The following is a 12,351-nucleotide window of genomic DNA, read 5'->3' as shown; positions in this document are numbered from 1 at the left end:
TGGCATGGCATGCTGCTGGCTTTGGCTGGGCTGCCTTGGCCGTGGCATGGCATGCTGCTGGCCTAGGCCTTGGCATGGTATGCTGCTGGCCTAGGCCTTGGCATGGCATGCTGCTGGCTTTGGCTGGCAGCCTTGGCCGTGGCATGGCATGCTGCTGGCCTTGGCCTTGGCATGGCATGCTGCTGGCCTTGGCCTTGGCATGGCATGCTGCTGGCTTTGGCAGGCCTGCCTTGGCCGTGGCATGGCATGCTGCTGGCCTTGGCCTTGGCATGGCATGCTGCTGGCTTTGGCTGGCCTGCCTTGGCCGTGGCATGGCATGCTGCTGGCCTAGGCCTTGGCATGGCATGCTGCTGGCTTTGGCTGGCCTGCCTTGGCCGTGGCATGGCATGCTGCTGGCCTAGGCATGGCATGGCATGCTGCTGGCTTTGGCTGGGCTGCCTTGGCCGTGGCATGGCATGCTGCTGGCCTTGGCCTTGATATGGCATGCTGCTGGCTTTGGCTGGGCTGCCTTGGCCGTGGCATGGCATGCTGCTGGCCTAGGCCTTGGCATGGCATGCTGCTGGCTTTGGCTGGGCTGCCTTGGCCGTGGCATGGCATGCTGCTGGCCTTGGCCTTGGCATGGCATGCTGCTGGCTTTGGCTGGCCTGCCTTGGCCGTGGCATGGCATGCTGCTGGCCTAGGCCATGGCATGGCATGCTGCTGGCTTTGGCTGGGCTGCCTTGGCCGTGGCATGGCATGCTGCTGCCCTTGGCCTTGATATGGCATGCTGCTGGCTTTGGCTGGGCTGCCATGGCCGTGGCATGGCATGCTGCTGGCCTAGGCCTTGGCATGGCATGCTGCTGGCTTTGGCTGGCCTGCGTTGGCCGTGGCATGGCATGCTGCTGGCCTAGGCCTTGGCATGGCATGCTGCTGGCTTTGGCTGGGCTGCCTTGGCCGTGGCATGGCATGCTGCTGGCCTTGGCCTTGGCATGGCATGCTGCTGGCTTTGGCTGGGCTGCCTTGGCCGTGGCATGGCATGCTGGTGGCCTAGGCCTTGGCATGGCATGCTGCTGGCTTTGGCTGGCCTGCCTTGGCCGTGGCATGGCATGCTGCTGGCCTAAGCCTTGGCATGGCATGCTGCTGGCTTTGGTTGGGCTGCCTTGGCCGTGGCATGGCATGCTGCTGGCCTAGGCCTTGGCATGGCATGCTGCTCGCTTTGGCTGGCCTGCCTTGGCCGTGGCATGGCATGCTGCTGGCCTAGGCCTTGGCATGGCATGCTGCTGGCTTTGGCTGGGCTGCCTTGGCCGTGGCATGGCATGCTGCTGGCCTTGGCCTTGGCATGCCATGCTGTTGGCTTTGGCTGGCCTGCCTTGGCCGTGGCATGGCATGCTGCTGGCCTAGGCCTTGGCATGGCATGCTGCTGGCTTTGGCTGGGCTGCCTTGGCCGTGGCATGGCATGCTGCTGGCCTTGGCCTTGGCATGGCATGCTGCTGGCTTTGGCTGGGCTGCCTTGGCCGTGGCATGGCATGCTGCTGGCCTTGGCCTTGGCATGGCATGCTGCTGGCTTTGGCTGGGCTGCCTTGGCCGTGGCATGGCATGCTGCTGGCCTAGGCCTTGGCATGGCATGCTGCTGGCTTTGGCTGGGCTGCCTTGGCCGTGGCATGGCATGCTGCTGGCCTAGGCCGTGGCATGGCATGCTGCTGGCCTTGGCCTTGGCATGGCATGCTGCTGGCTTTGGCTGGCCTGCCTTGGCCGTGGCATGGCATGCTGCTGGCCTAGGCCTTGGCATGGCATGCTGCTGGCTTTGGCTGGCCTGCCTTGGCCGTGGCATGGCATGCTGCTGGCCTAGGCCTTGGCATGGCATGCTGCTGGCTTTGGCTGGCCTGCCTTGGCCGTGGCATGGCATGCTGCTGGCCTAGGCATGGCATGGCATGCTGCTGGCTTTGGCTGGGCTGCCTTGGCCGTGGCATGGCATGCTGCTGGCCTTGGCCTTGAGATGGCATGCTGCTGGCTTTGGCTGGGCTGCCTTGGCCGTGGCATGGCATGCTGCTGGCCTAGGCCTTGGCATGGCATGCTGCTGGCTTTGGCTGGGCTGCCTTGGCCGTGGCATGGCATGCTGCTGGCCTTGGCCTTGGCATGGCATGCTGCTGGCTTTGGCTGGCCTGCCTTGGCCGTGGCATGGCATGCTGCTGGCCTAGGCCATGGCATGGCATGCTGCTGGCTTTGGCTGGGCTGCCTTGGCCGTGGCATGGCATGCTGCTGCCCTTGGCCTTGATATGGCATGCTGCTGGCTTTGGCTGGGCTGCCATGGCCGTGGCATGGCATGCTGCTGGCCTAGGCCTTGGCATGGCATGCTGCTGGCTTTGGCTGGCCTGCGTTGGCCGTGGCATGGCATGCTGCTGGCCTACGCCTTGGCATGGCATGCTGCTGGCTTTGGCTGGGCTGCCTTGGCCGTGGCATGGCATGCTGCTGGCCTTGGCCTTGGCATGGCATGCTGCTGGCTTTGGCTGGGCTGCCTTGGCCGTGGCATGGCATGCTGGTGGCCTAGGCCTTGGCATGGCATGCTGCTGGCTTTGGCTGGCCTGCCTTGGCCGTGGCATGGCATGCTGCTGGCCTAAGCCTTGGCATGGCATGCTGCTGGCTTTGGTTGGGCTGCCTTGGCCGTGGCATGGCATGCTGCTGGCCTAGGCCTTGGCATGGCATGCTGCTCGCTTTGGCTGGCCTGCCTTGGCCGTGGCATGGCATGCTGCTGGCCTAGGCCTTGGCATGGCATGCTGCTGGCTTTGGCTGGGCTGCCTTGGCCGTGGCATGGCATGCTGCTGGCCTTGGCCTTGGCATGCCATGCTGTTGGCTTTGGCTGGCCTGCCTTGGCCGTGGCATGGCATGCTGCTGGCCTAGGCCTTGGCATGGCATGCTGCTGGCTTTGGCTGGGCTGCCTTGGCCGTGGCATGGCATGCTGCTGGCCTTGGCCTTGGCATGGCATGCTGCTGGCTTTGGCTGGGCTGCCTTGGCCGTGGCATGGCATGCTGCTGGCCTTGGCCTTGGCATGGCATGCTGCTGGCTTTGGCTGGGCTGCCTTGGCCGTGGCATGGCATGCTGCTGGCCTAGGCCTTGGCATGGCATGCTGCTGGCTTTGGCTGGGCTGCCTTGGCCGTGGCATGGCATGCTGCTGGCCTAGGCCGTGGCATGGCATGCTGCTGGCCTTGGCCTTGGCATGGCATGCTGCTGGCTTTGGCTGGCCTGCCTTGGCCGTGGCATGGCATGCTGCTGGCCTAGGCCTTGGCATGGCATGCTGCTGGCTTTGGCTGGCCTGTTTTGGCCGTGGCATGGCATGCTGCTGGCCTAGGCCTTGGCATGGCATGCTGCTGGCTTTGGCTGGCCTGCCTTGGCCGTGGCATGGCATGCTGCTGGCCTAGGCCATGGCATGGCATGCTGCTGGCTTTGGCTGGGCTGCCTTGGCCGTGGCATGGCATGCTGCTGGCCTTGGCCTTGATATGGCATGCTGCTGGCTTTGGCTGGGCTGCCTTGGCCGTGCCATGGCATGCTGCTGGCCTAGGCCTTGGCATGGCATGCTGCTGGCTTTGGCTGGCCTGCCTTGGCCGTGGCATGGCATGCTGCTGGCCTTGGCCTTGGCATGGCATGCTGCTGGCTTTGGCTGGCCTGCCTTGGCCGTGGCATGGCATGCTGCTGGCCTAGGCCATGGCATGGCATGCTGCTGGCTTTGGCTGGGCTGCCTTGGCCGTGGCATGGCATGCTGCTGCCCTTGGCCGTGATATGGCATGCTGCTGGCTTTGGCTGGGCTGCCTTGGCCGTGGCATGGCATGCTGCTGGCCTAGGCCTTGGCATGGCATGTTGCTGGCTTTGGCTGGCCTGCCTTGGCCGTGGCATGGCATGCTGCTGGCCTAGGCCTTGGCATGGCATGCTGCTGGCTTTGGCTGGGCTGCCTTGGCCGTGGCATGGCATGCTGCTGGCCTTGGCCTTGGCATGGCATGCTGCTGGCTTTGGCGGGGCTGCCTTGGCCGTGGCATGGCATGCTGGTGGCCTAGGCCTTGGCATGGCATGCTGCTGGCTTTGGCTGGCCTGCCTTGGCCGTGGCATGGCATGCTGCTGGCCTAGGCCTTGGCATGGCATGCTGCTGGCTTTGGTTGGGCTGCCTTGGCCGTGGCATGGCATGCTGCTGGCCTTGGCCTTGGCATGGCATGCTGCTGGCTTTGGCTGGCCTGCCTTGGCCGTGGCATGGCATGCTGCTGGCCTTGGCCTTGGCATGGCATGCTGCTGGCTTTGGCTGGGCTGCCTTGGCCGTGGCATGGCATGCTGCTGGCCTAGGCCTTGGCATGGCATGCTGCTGGCTTTGGCTGGGCTGCCTTGGCCGTGGCATGGCATGCTGCTGGCCTAGGCCGTGGCATGGCATGCTGCTGGCCTTGGCCTTGGCATGGCATGCTGCTGGCTTTGGCTGGCCTGCCTTGGCCGTGGCATGGCATGCTGCTGGCCTAGGCCTTGGCATGGCATGCTGCTGGCTTTGGGTGGGCTGCCTTGGCCGTGGCATGGCATGCTGCTGGCCTTGGCCTTGGCATGGCATGCTGCTGGCTTTGGCTGGCCTGCCTTGGCCGTGGCATGGCATGCTGCTGGCCTAGGCCTTGGCATGGCATGCTGCTGGCTTTGGCTGGGCTGCCTTGGCCGTGGCATGGCATGCTGCTGGCCTTGGCCTTGGCATGGAATGCTGCTGGCTTTGGCTGGGCTGCCTTGGCCGTGGCATGGCATGCTGCTGGCTTTGGCTTGCCTGCCTTGGCCGTGGCATGGCATGCTGCTGGCCTAGGCCTTGGCATGGCATGCTGCTGGCTTTGGCTGGGCTGCCTTGGCCGTGGCATGGCATGCTGCTGGCCTTGGCCTTGGCATGGCATGCTGCTGGCTTTGGCTGGGCTGCCTTGGCCGTGGCATGGCATGCTGGTGGCCTAGGCCTTGGCATGGCATGCTGCTGGCTTTGGCTGGCCTGCCTTGGCCGTGGCATGGCATGCTGCTGGCCTAGGCCTTGGCATGGCATGCTGCTGGCTTTGGGTGGGCTGCCTTGGCCGTGGCATGGCATGCTGCTGGCCTTGGCCTTGGCATGGCATGCTGCTGGCTTTGGCTGGCCTGCCTTGGCCGTGGCATGGCATGCTGCTGGCCTAGGCCTTGGCATGGCATGCTGCTGGCTTTGGCTGGGCTGCCTTGGCCGTGGCATGGCATGCTGCTGGCCTTGGCCTTGGCATGGCATGCTGCTGGCTTTGGCTGGGCTGCCTTGGCCGTGGCATGGCATGCTGCTGGCCATGGCCTTGGCATGGCATGCTGCTGGCTTTGGCTTGCCTGCCTTGGCCGTGGCATGGCATGCTGCTGGCCTAGGCCTTGGCATGGCATGCTGCTTGCTTTGGCTGGGCTGCCTTGGCCGTGGCATGGCATGCTGCTGGCCTTGGCCTTGGCATGGCATGCTGCTGGCTTTGGCTGGCCTGCCTTGGCCGTGGCATGTCATGCTGCTGGCCTAGGCCTTGGCATGGCATGCTGCTGGCTTTGGCTGGGCTGCCTTGGCCGTGGCATGGCATGCTGCTGGCCTTGGCCTTGGCATGGCATGCTGCTGGCTTTGGCTTGCCTGCCTTGGCCGTGGCATGGCATGCTGCTGGCCTAGGCCTTGGCATGGCATGCTGCTGGCTTTGGCTGGGCTGCCTTGGCCGTGGCATGGCATGCTGCTGGCCTTGGCCTTGGCATGGCATGCTGCTGGCTTTGGCTGGGCTGCCTTGGCCGTGGCATGGCATGCTGCTGGCCATGGCCTTGGCATGGCATGCTGCTGGCTTTGGCTTGCCTGCCTTGGCCGTGGCATGGCATGCTGCTGGCCTAGGCCTTGGCATGGCATGCTGCTTGCTTTGGCTGGGCTGCCTTGGCCGTGGCATGGCATGCTGCTGGCCTTGGCCTTGGCATGGCATGCTGCTGGCTTTGGCTGGCCTGCCTTGGCCGTGGCATGTCATGCTGCTGGCCTAGGCCTTGGCATGGCATGCTGCTGGCTTTGGCTGGGCTGCCTTGGCCGTGGCATGGCATGCTGCTGGCCTTGGCCTTGGCATGGCATGCTGCTGGCTTTGGCTTGCCTGCCTTGGCCGTGGCATGGCATGCTGCTGGCCTTGGCCTTGGCATGGCATGCTGCTGGCTTTGGCTGGGCTGCCTTGGCCGTGGCATGGCATGCTGCTGGCCATGGCCTTGGCATGGCATGCTGCTGGCTTTGGCTTGCCTGCCTTGGCCGTGGCATGGCATGCTGCTGGCCTAGGCCTTGGCATGGCATGCTGCTTGCTTTGGCTGGGCTGCCTTGGCCGTGGCATGGCATGCTGCTGGCCTTGGCCTTGGCATGGCATGCTGCTGGCTTTGGCTGGCCTGCCTTGGCCGTGGCATGTCATGCTGCTGGCCTAGGCCTTGGCATGGCATGCTGCTGGCTTTGGCTGGGCTGCCTTGGCCGTGGCATGGCATGCTGCTGGCCTTGGCCTTGGCATGGCATGCTGCTGGCTTTGGCTTGCCTGCCTTGGCCGTGGCATGGCATGCTGCTGGCCTAGGCCTTGGCATGGCATGCTGCTGGCTTTGGCTGGGCTGCCTTGGCCGTGGCATGGCATGCTGCTGGCCTTGGCCTTGGCTTGGCATGCTGCTGGCTTTGGCTGGGCTGCCTTGGCTGCGGTTCTTATCACTAGACGTGCGTTGCGTGCGAAGGCGTGCAAAGGCGTGCGCGACCATGCGCGCAACACGCGCACCGTGGTCAAAAGACCACGCGCGCGGTATTCGCACAGGCCACGCTGCCCACGCCGCGGGCATGCCAGGCCGCCCAGGCCGTGCGCATGCCATGCCGTGCTGCCCAGGCCGGCTGCATGCCAGGCCGCCCAGGCCGTGCGCATGCCATGCCGTGCTGCCCACGCCGCGGGCATGCCAGGCCGGCTGCATGCCAGGCCGCCCAGGCCGTGCGCATGCCATGCCGTGCTGCCCACGCCGCGGGCATGCCAGGCCGGCTGCATGCCAGGCCGCCCAGGCCGTGCGCATGCCATGCCGTGCTGCCCATGCCGCGCGCATGCCAGGCCCCGTCCACGCCCGCGCGCATGCCACGCCATGCTGCCCAAGGCCGCGCCCAGGCCGCGCAAGGCCGCGCCCAGGCCGCCCAAGGCCGCGCCCAGGCCGCGCAAGGCCGCGCCCAGGCCGCCCAAGGCCGCGCCCAGGCCGCGCAAGGCCGCCCAAGGCCGCGGTCCAGGCCGCCCAAGGCCGCGGCCGAGCCGCCCCAGGCCGCAGCCCAGGCCGCGGTCGAGCCGCAGTGCATGTAACCCAAGGCCGCAGCCCAGGCCGCGCCCAACATGGGGCGTACCTGCCACTGCCTTGCCCTGGGCAAGGGAGGTGCCCCCCCCTTATAATAGCCTGTTAAGCCCTTTTCAATCTGGCAGGAGGAAACATCAAGCATGTTCGAGGAGTCATAATGGGGTTTTTTTAAAAAGTAATGGTTTTTTGCCAAAACTTTCAACATGAAAGTTGTAGGAAATAATTTAATACACCATAAAAAAAATTAAAAAAAATATTTTTTTACAGAAAATATTTTATTTTAATTTATTTCGATATTAATACTTAAAAAATAATAAAAATTAATAAAAATAGTCAAAAAATTATGGAAAAATTCCCATAATTAAAGGATGATTCACTAGTAATTATAGAAATTATTAAATTATTTTTTTCATTTTTTTTATTTTATTTTGATTTTTTTATGCCAAATAAGGGCTTTAAAAATTCGAAAAGCTCCAGAAAAATTGCAAAAAAATAGGGAATGACATTTAAAATTGATTGTAGTGCATTTTTAATTGTGTTGCACGGTTTGGGTAAGATTATAAAAGAATCATGTTCAAAAAGATCGATCGAGGCGGTGGCACGCCATGGCCTTGGCCTTGGCCTTGGCCTTTGCCCGCGGCCTTGGCCTTTGCCTTGGCCTTGGCCATGCCTTGCACAGGGACTTGGCCTTGCCCACTGCCTTGGCCTTGGCTTTGGCCTTGGCCTTGGCATGGCATGGCATGCTCGCCGAGGCCGTGGCATGCCTTGCTGCTAGCCAAGGCCGTGGCGTGGCATGCTCGCCCAGCCCGTGGCATGCCGTGCTCGCCCAGCCCGTGGCACGCCATGTTGGCCCAAGGCATTGGCATGGCATGCCGGCCAAGGCATGCTGGCCAACGCTGCACAAGGCGGTGCCATGGCATGGCATGCTGACCAAGACCGTGCCATGGCATGCTGGGCGAGGCCGGGGCATGGCATGCTGGCCGAGGCCGTGGCTTGCCATGCCGCCACGGCCGTGGCATGCCGGGCAACGGACCGGCATGGCCCAGCCCGTGGCACGCCATGTTGGCCCAAGGCATTGGCATGGCATGCCGGCCAAGGCATGCTGGCCAACGCTGCGGCACGGCGTGCTGGACAAGGCGGTGCCATGGCATGGCATGCTGACCAAGACAGTGCCATGGCATGCTGGCCGAGGCCGTGGCATGGCATGCTGGCCGAGGCCGTGGCTTGCCATGCCGCCACGGCCGTGGCATGCTGGGCAACGGACCGGCATGGCATGCTGGCCGTGGCGGTGGCACGACATGCTGGCCAAGGCAGTGGCATGGCATGTAGGCCAAGGCTAAGGCATGGCACGCTGTGGCATGGCACGCTGGCCAAGGCAGTCGCAAGGCATGCGGGCCGAGGCCGCGGCACGGCCCGCTGGGCAACGCGGTGGCATGGCATGCTGGGCAACGCCGTGGCAAGGCATGCGGGCCGAGGCCTTGGCATGGCATGCTGGCCGAGGCCGTGGCATGGCATGCGGGCCGAGGCCGTGGCATGGCATGGCATGCGGGCCGAGGCCGTGGCATGGCATGCGGGCCGAGGCCGTGGCGTGGCATGGCATGGCATGTTGGGCAACGCCGTGGCAAGACATGCGGGCCGAGGCCGTGGCATGGCATGTTGGGCAACGCCCTGGCAAGCCATGCGGGCCGAGGCCGTGGCGTGGCATGTTCGCCAAGGCTAAGGCATGGCACGCCGGGCAACGCGGTGCATTGGCATGCTGGGCAGCGCGGTGGCAAGGCATGGGGGCCGAGGCCGTGGCATGGCATGTTGGGCAACGCCGTGGCAAGACATGCGGGCCGAGGCCGTGGCATGGCATGCGGGCCGAGGCCGTGGCACGACATGTTGGCCAAGGCTAAGGCATGGCACGCCGGGCAACGCGGTGGCATGGCATGCTGGGCAACGCGGTGGCAAGGCATGCGGGCCGAGGCCGTGGCATGGCATGTTGGGCAACGCCGTAGAAGGGCATGCGGGCCGAGGCCGTGGCATGGCATGCGGGCCGAGGCCGTGGCATGGCATGTTGGGCGACGCCGTAGCAAGGCATGCGGGCCGAGGCCGTGGCATGTCATGCGGGCCGAGGCCGTGGCATGGCATGCGGGCCGAGGCCGTGGCATGGCATGTTGGCCGAGGCCGTGGCAAGGCATGCGGGCCGAGGCCGTGGCATGGCATGTTTGGCAACGCCGTGGCAAGACATGCGGGCCGTGGCATGGCATGGCATGCGGGCCGAGGCCGTGGCACGACATGTTGGCCAAGGCTAAGGCATGGCACGCCGGGCAACGCGGTGGCATGGCACGCCGGGCAACGCGGTGGCAAGGCATGCGGGCCGGGGCCGTGGCATGGCATGTTGGGCGACGCCGTAGCAAGGCATGCGGTCCGAGGCCGTGGCATGTCATGCGGGCCGAGGCCATGGCATGGCATGCGGGCCGAGGCCGTGGCATGGCATGTTGGGCGACGCCGTAGCAAGGCATGCGGGCCGAGGCCGTGGCATGTCATGCGAGCCGAGGCCGTGGCATGGCATGCGGGCCGAGGCCGTGGCATGGCAAGTTGGGCGACGTCGTGGCAAGGCATGCGGGCCGAGGCCGTGGCATGTCACGCGGGCCGAGGCCGTGGCATGGCATGCGGGCAGAGGCCGTGGCATGGCATGTTGGGCGACGCCGTCGCAAGGCATGCGGGCCGAGGCCGTGGCATGGCATGCGGGCCGAGGCCGTGGCATGGCATGTTGGGCGACGCCGTAGCAAGGCATGCGGGCCGAGGCCGTGGCATGTCATGGCATGTTGGGCGACGCCGTAGCAAGGCATGCGGGCCGAGGCCGTGGCATGGCATGTTTGGCAACGCCGTGGCAAGACATGAGGGCCGTGGCATGGCATGGCATGCGGGCCGAGGCCGTGGCACGACATGTTGGCCAAGGCTAAGGCATGGCACGCCGGGCAACGCGGTGGCATGGCATGCGGGCCGGGGCCGTGGCATGGCATGTTGGCCAACGTCGTAGCAAGGCATGCGGGCCGAGGCCGAGGCCGTGGCACGGCATGCGGGCCGAGGCTGTGGCATGGCATGTTGGGCGACGCCGTAGCAAGGCATGCGGTCCGAGGCCGTGGCATGTCATGCGGGCCGAGGCCGTGGCATGGCATGCGGGCCGAGGCCGTGGCATGGCATGTTGGGCGACGCCGTAGCAAGGCATGCGGGCCGAGGCCGTGCCGTGGCATGCGGGCCGAGGCCGTGGCATGGCATGCGGGCCGAGGCCGTGGCATGGCATGTTGGGCGACGCCGTAGCAAGGCATGCGGTCCGAGGCCGTGGCCTGTCATGCGGGCCGAGGCCGTGGCATGGCATGCGGGCCGAGGCCGTGGCATGGCATGCGGGCCGAGGCCGTGGCATGGCATGTTGGGCGACGCCGTAGCATGGCATGCGGGCCGAGGCCGTGGCATGTCATGCGCGCCGAGGCCGTGGCATGGCATGCGGGCCGAGGCCGTGGCATGGCAAGTTGGGCGACGTCGTGGCAAGGCATGCGGGCCGAGGCCGTGGCATGGCATGCGGGCCGAGGCCGTGGCAAGGCATGTTGGGCGACGCCGTCGCAAGGCATGCGGGCCGAGGCCGTGGCATGTCATGCGGGCCGAGGCCGTGGCATGGCATGCGGGCCGAGGCCGTGGCATGGCATGTTGGGCGACGCCGTAGCAAGGCATGCGGGCCGAGGCCGTGCCGTGGCATGCGGGCCGAGGCCGTGGCATGGCATGTTGGGCGACGCCGTAGCAAGGCATGCGGTCCGAGGCCGTGGCATGTCATGCGGGCCGAGGCCGTGGCATGGCATGCGGGCCGAGGCCGTGGCATGGCATGTTGGGCGACGCCGTAGCAAGGCATGCGGTCCGAGGCCGTGGCATGTCATGCGGGCCGAGGCCGTGGCATGGCATGCGGGCCGAGGCCGTGGCATGGCATGTTGGGCGACGCCGTAGCAAGGCATGCGGGCCGAGGCCGTGCCGTTGCATGCGGGCCGAGGCCGTGGCATGGCATGTTGGGCGACGCCGTAGCAAGGCATGCGGTCCGAGGCCGTGGCATGTCATGCGGGCCGAGGCCGTGGCATGGCATGCGGGCCGAGGCCGTGGCATGGCATGTTGGGCGACGCCGTAGCAAGGCATGCGGGCCGAGGCCGTGGCATGTCATGCGGGCCGAGGCCGTGGCATGGCATGCGGGCCGAGGCCGTGGCATGGCAAGTTGGGCGGCGTCGTGGCAAGGCATGCTGGCCGAGGCCGTGGCATGTCATGCGGGCCGAGGCCGTGGCATGGCATGCGGGCCGAGGCCGTGGCAAGGCATGTTGGGCGACGCCGTAGCAAGGCATGCGGGCCGAGGCCGTGGCATGTCATGCGGGCCGAGGCCGTGGCACGTCATGCGGGCCGAGGCCGTGGCATGGCATGTTTGGCCACGCCGTGGCAAGACATGCGGGCCGTGGCATGGCATGGCATGCGGGCCGAGGCCGTGGCTCGACATGTTGGCCAAGGCTAAGGCATGGCACGCCGGGCAACGCGGTGGCATGGCATGCTGGGCAACGCGGTGGCAAGGCATGCGGGCCGAGGCCGTGGCATGGCATGTTGGGCAACGCCGCAGCAAGGCATGCGGGCCGAGGCCGTGGCATGGCATGCGGGCCGAGGCCGTGGCATGGCATGCGGGCCGAGGCCGTGGCATGGCATGCGGGCCGAGGCCGTGGCATGGCATGTTGGGCGACGCCGTAGCAAGGCATGCGGTCCGAGGCCGTGGCATGTCATGCGGGCCGAGGCCGTGGCATGGCATGCGGGCCGAGGCCGTGGCATGGCATGTTGGGCGACGCCGTAGCAAGGCATGCGGGCCGAGGCCGTGGCATGTCATGCGGGCCGAGGCCGTGGCATGGCATGCGGGCCGAGGCCGTGGCATGGCAAGTTGGGCGGCGTCGTGGCAAGGCATGCGGGCCGAGGCCGTGGCATGTCATGCGGGCCGAGGCCGTGGCACGGCATGCGGGCCGAGGCCGTGGCACGTCATGCGGGCCGAGGCCGTGGCATGGCATG

Source organism: Camellia sinensis, unplaced genomic scaffold, assembly GCF_055761805.1.
Source record: "Camellia sinensis isolate YWXY unplaced genomic scaffold, ASM5576180v1 Unanchor4, whole genome shotgun sequence".
In the NCBI taxonomy this organism is placed as follows: domain Eukaryota; kingdom Viridiplantae; phylum Streptophyta; class Magnoliopsida; order Ericales; family Theaceae; genus Camellia; species Camellia sinensis.
This window is presented reverse-complemented; position numbering follows the sequence as displayed.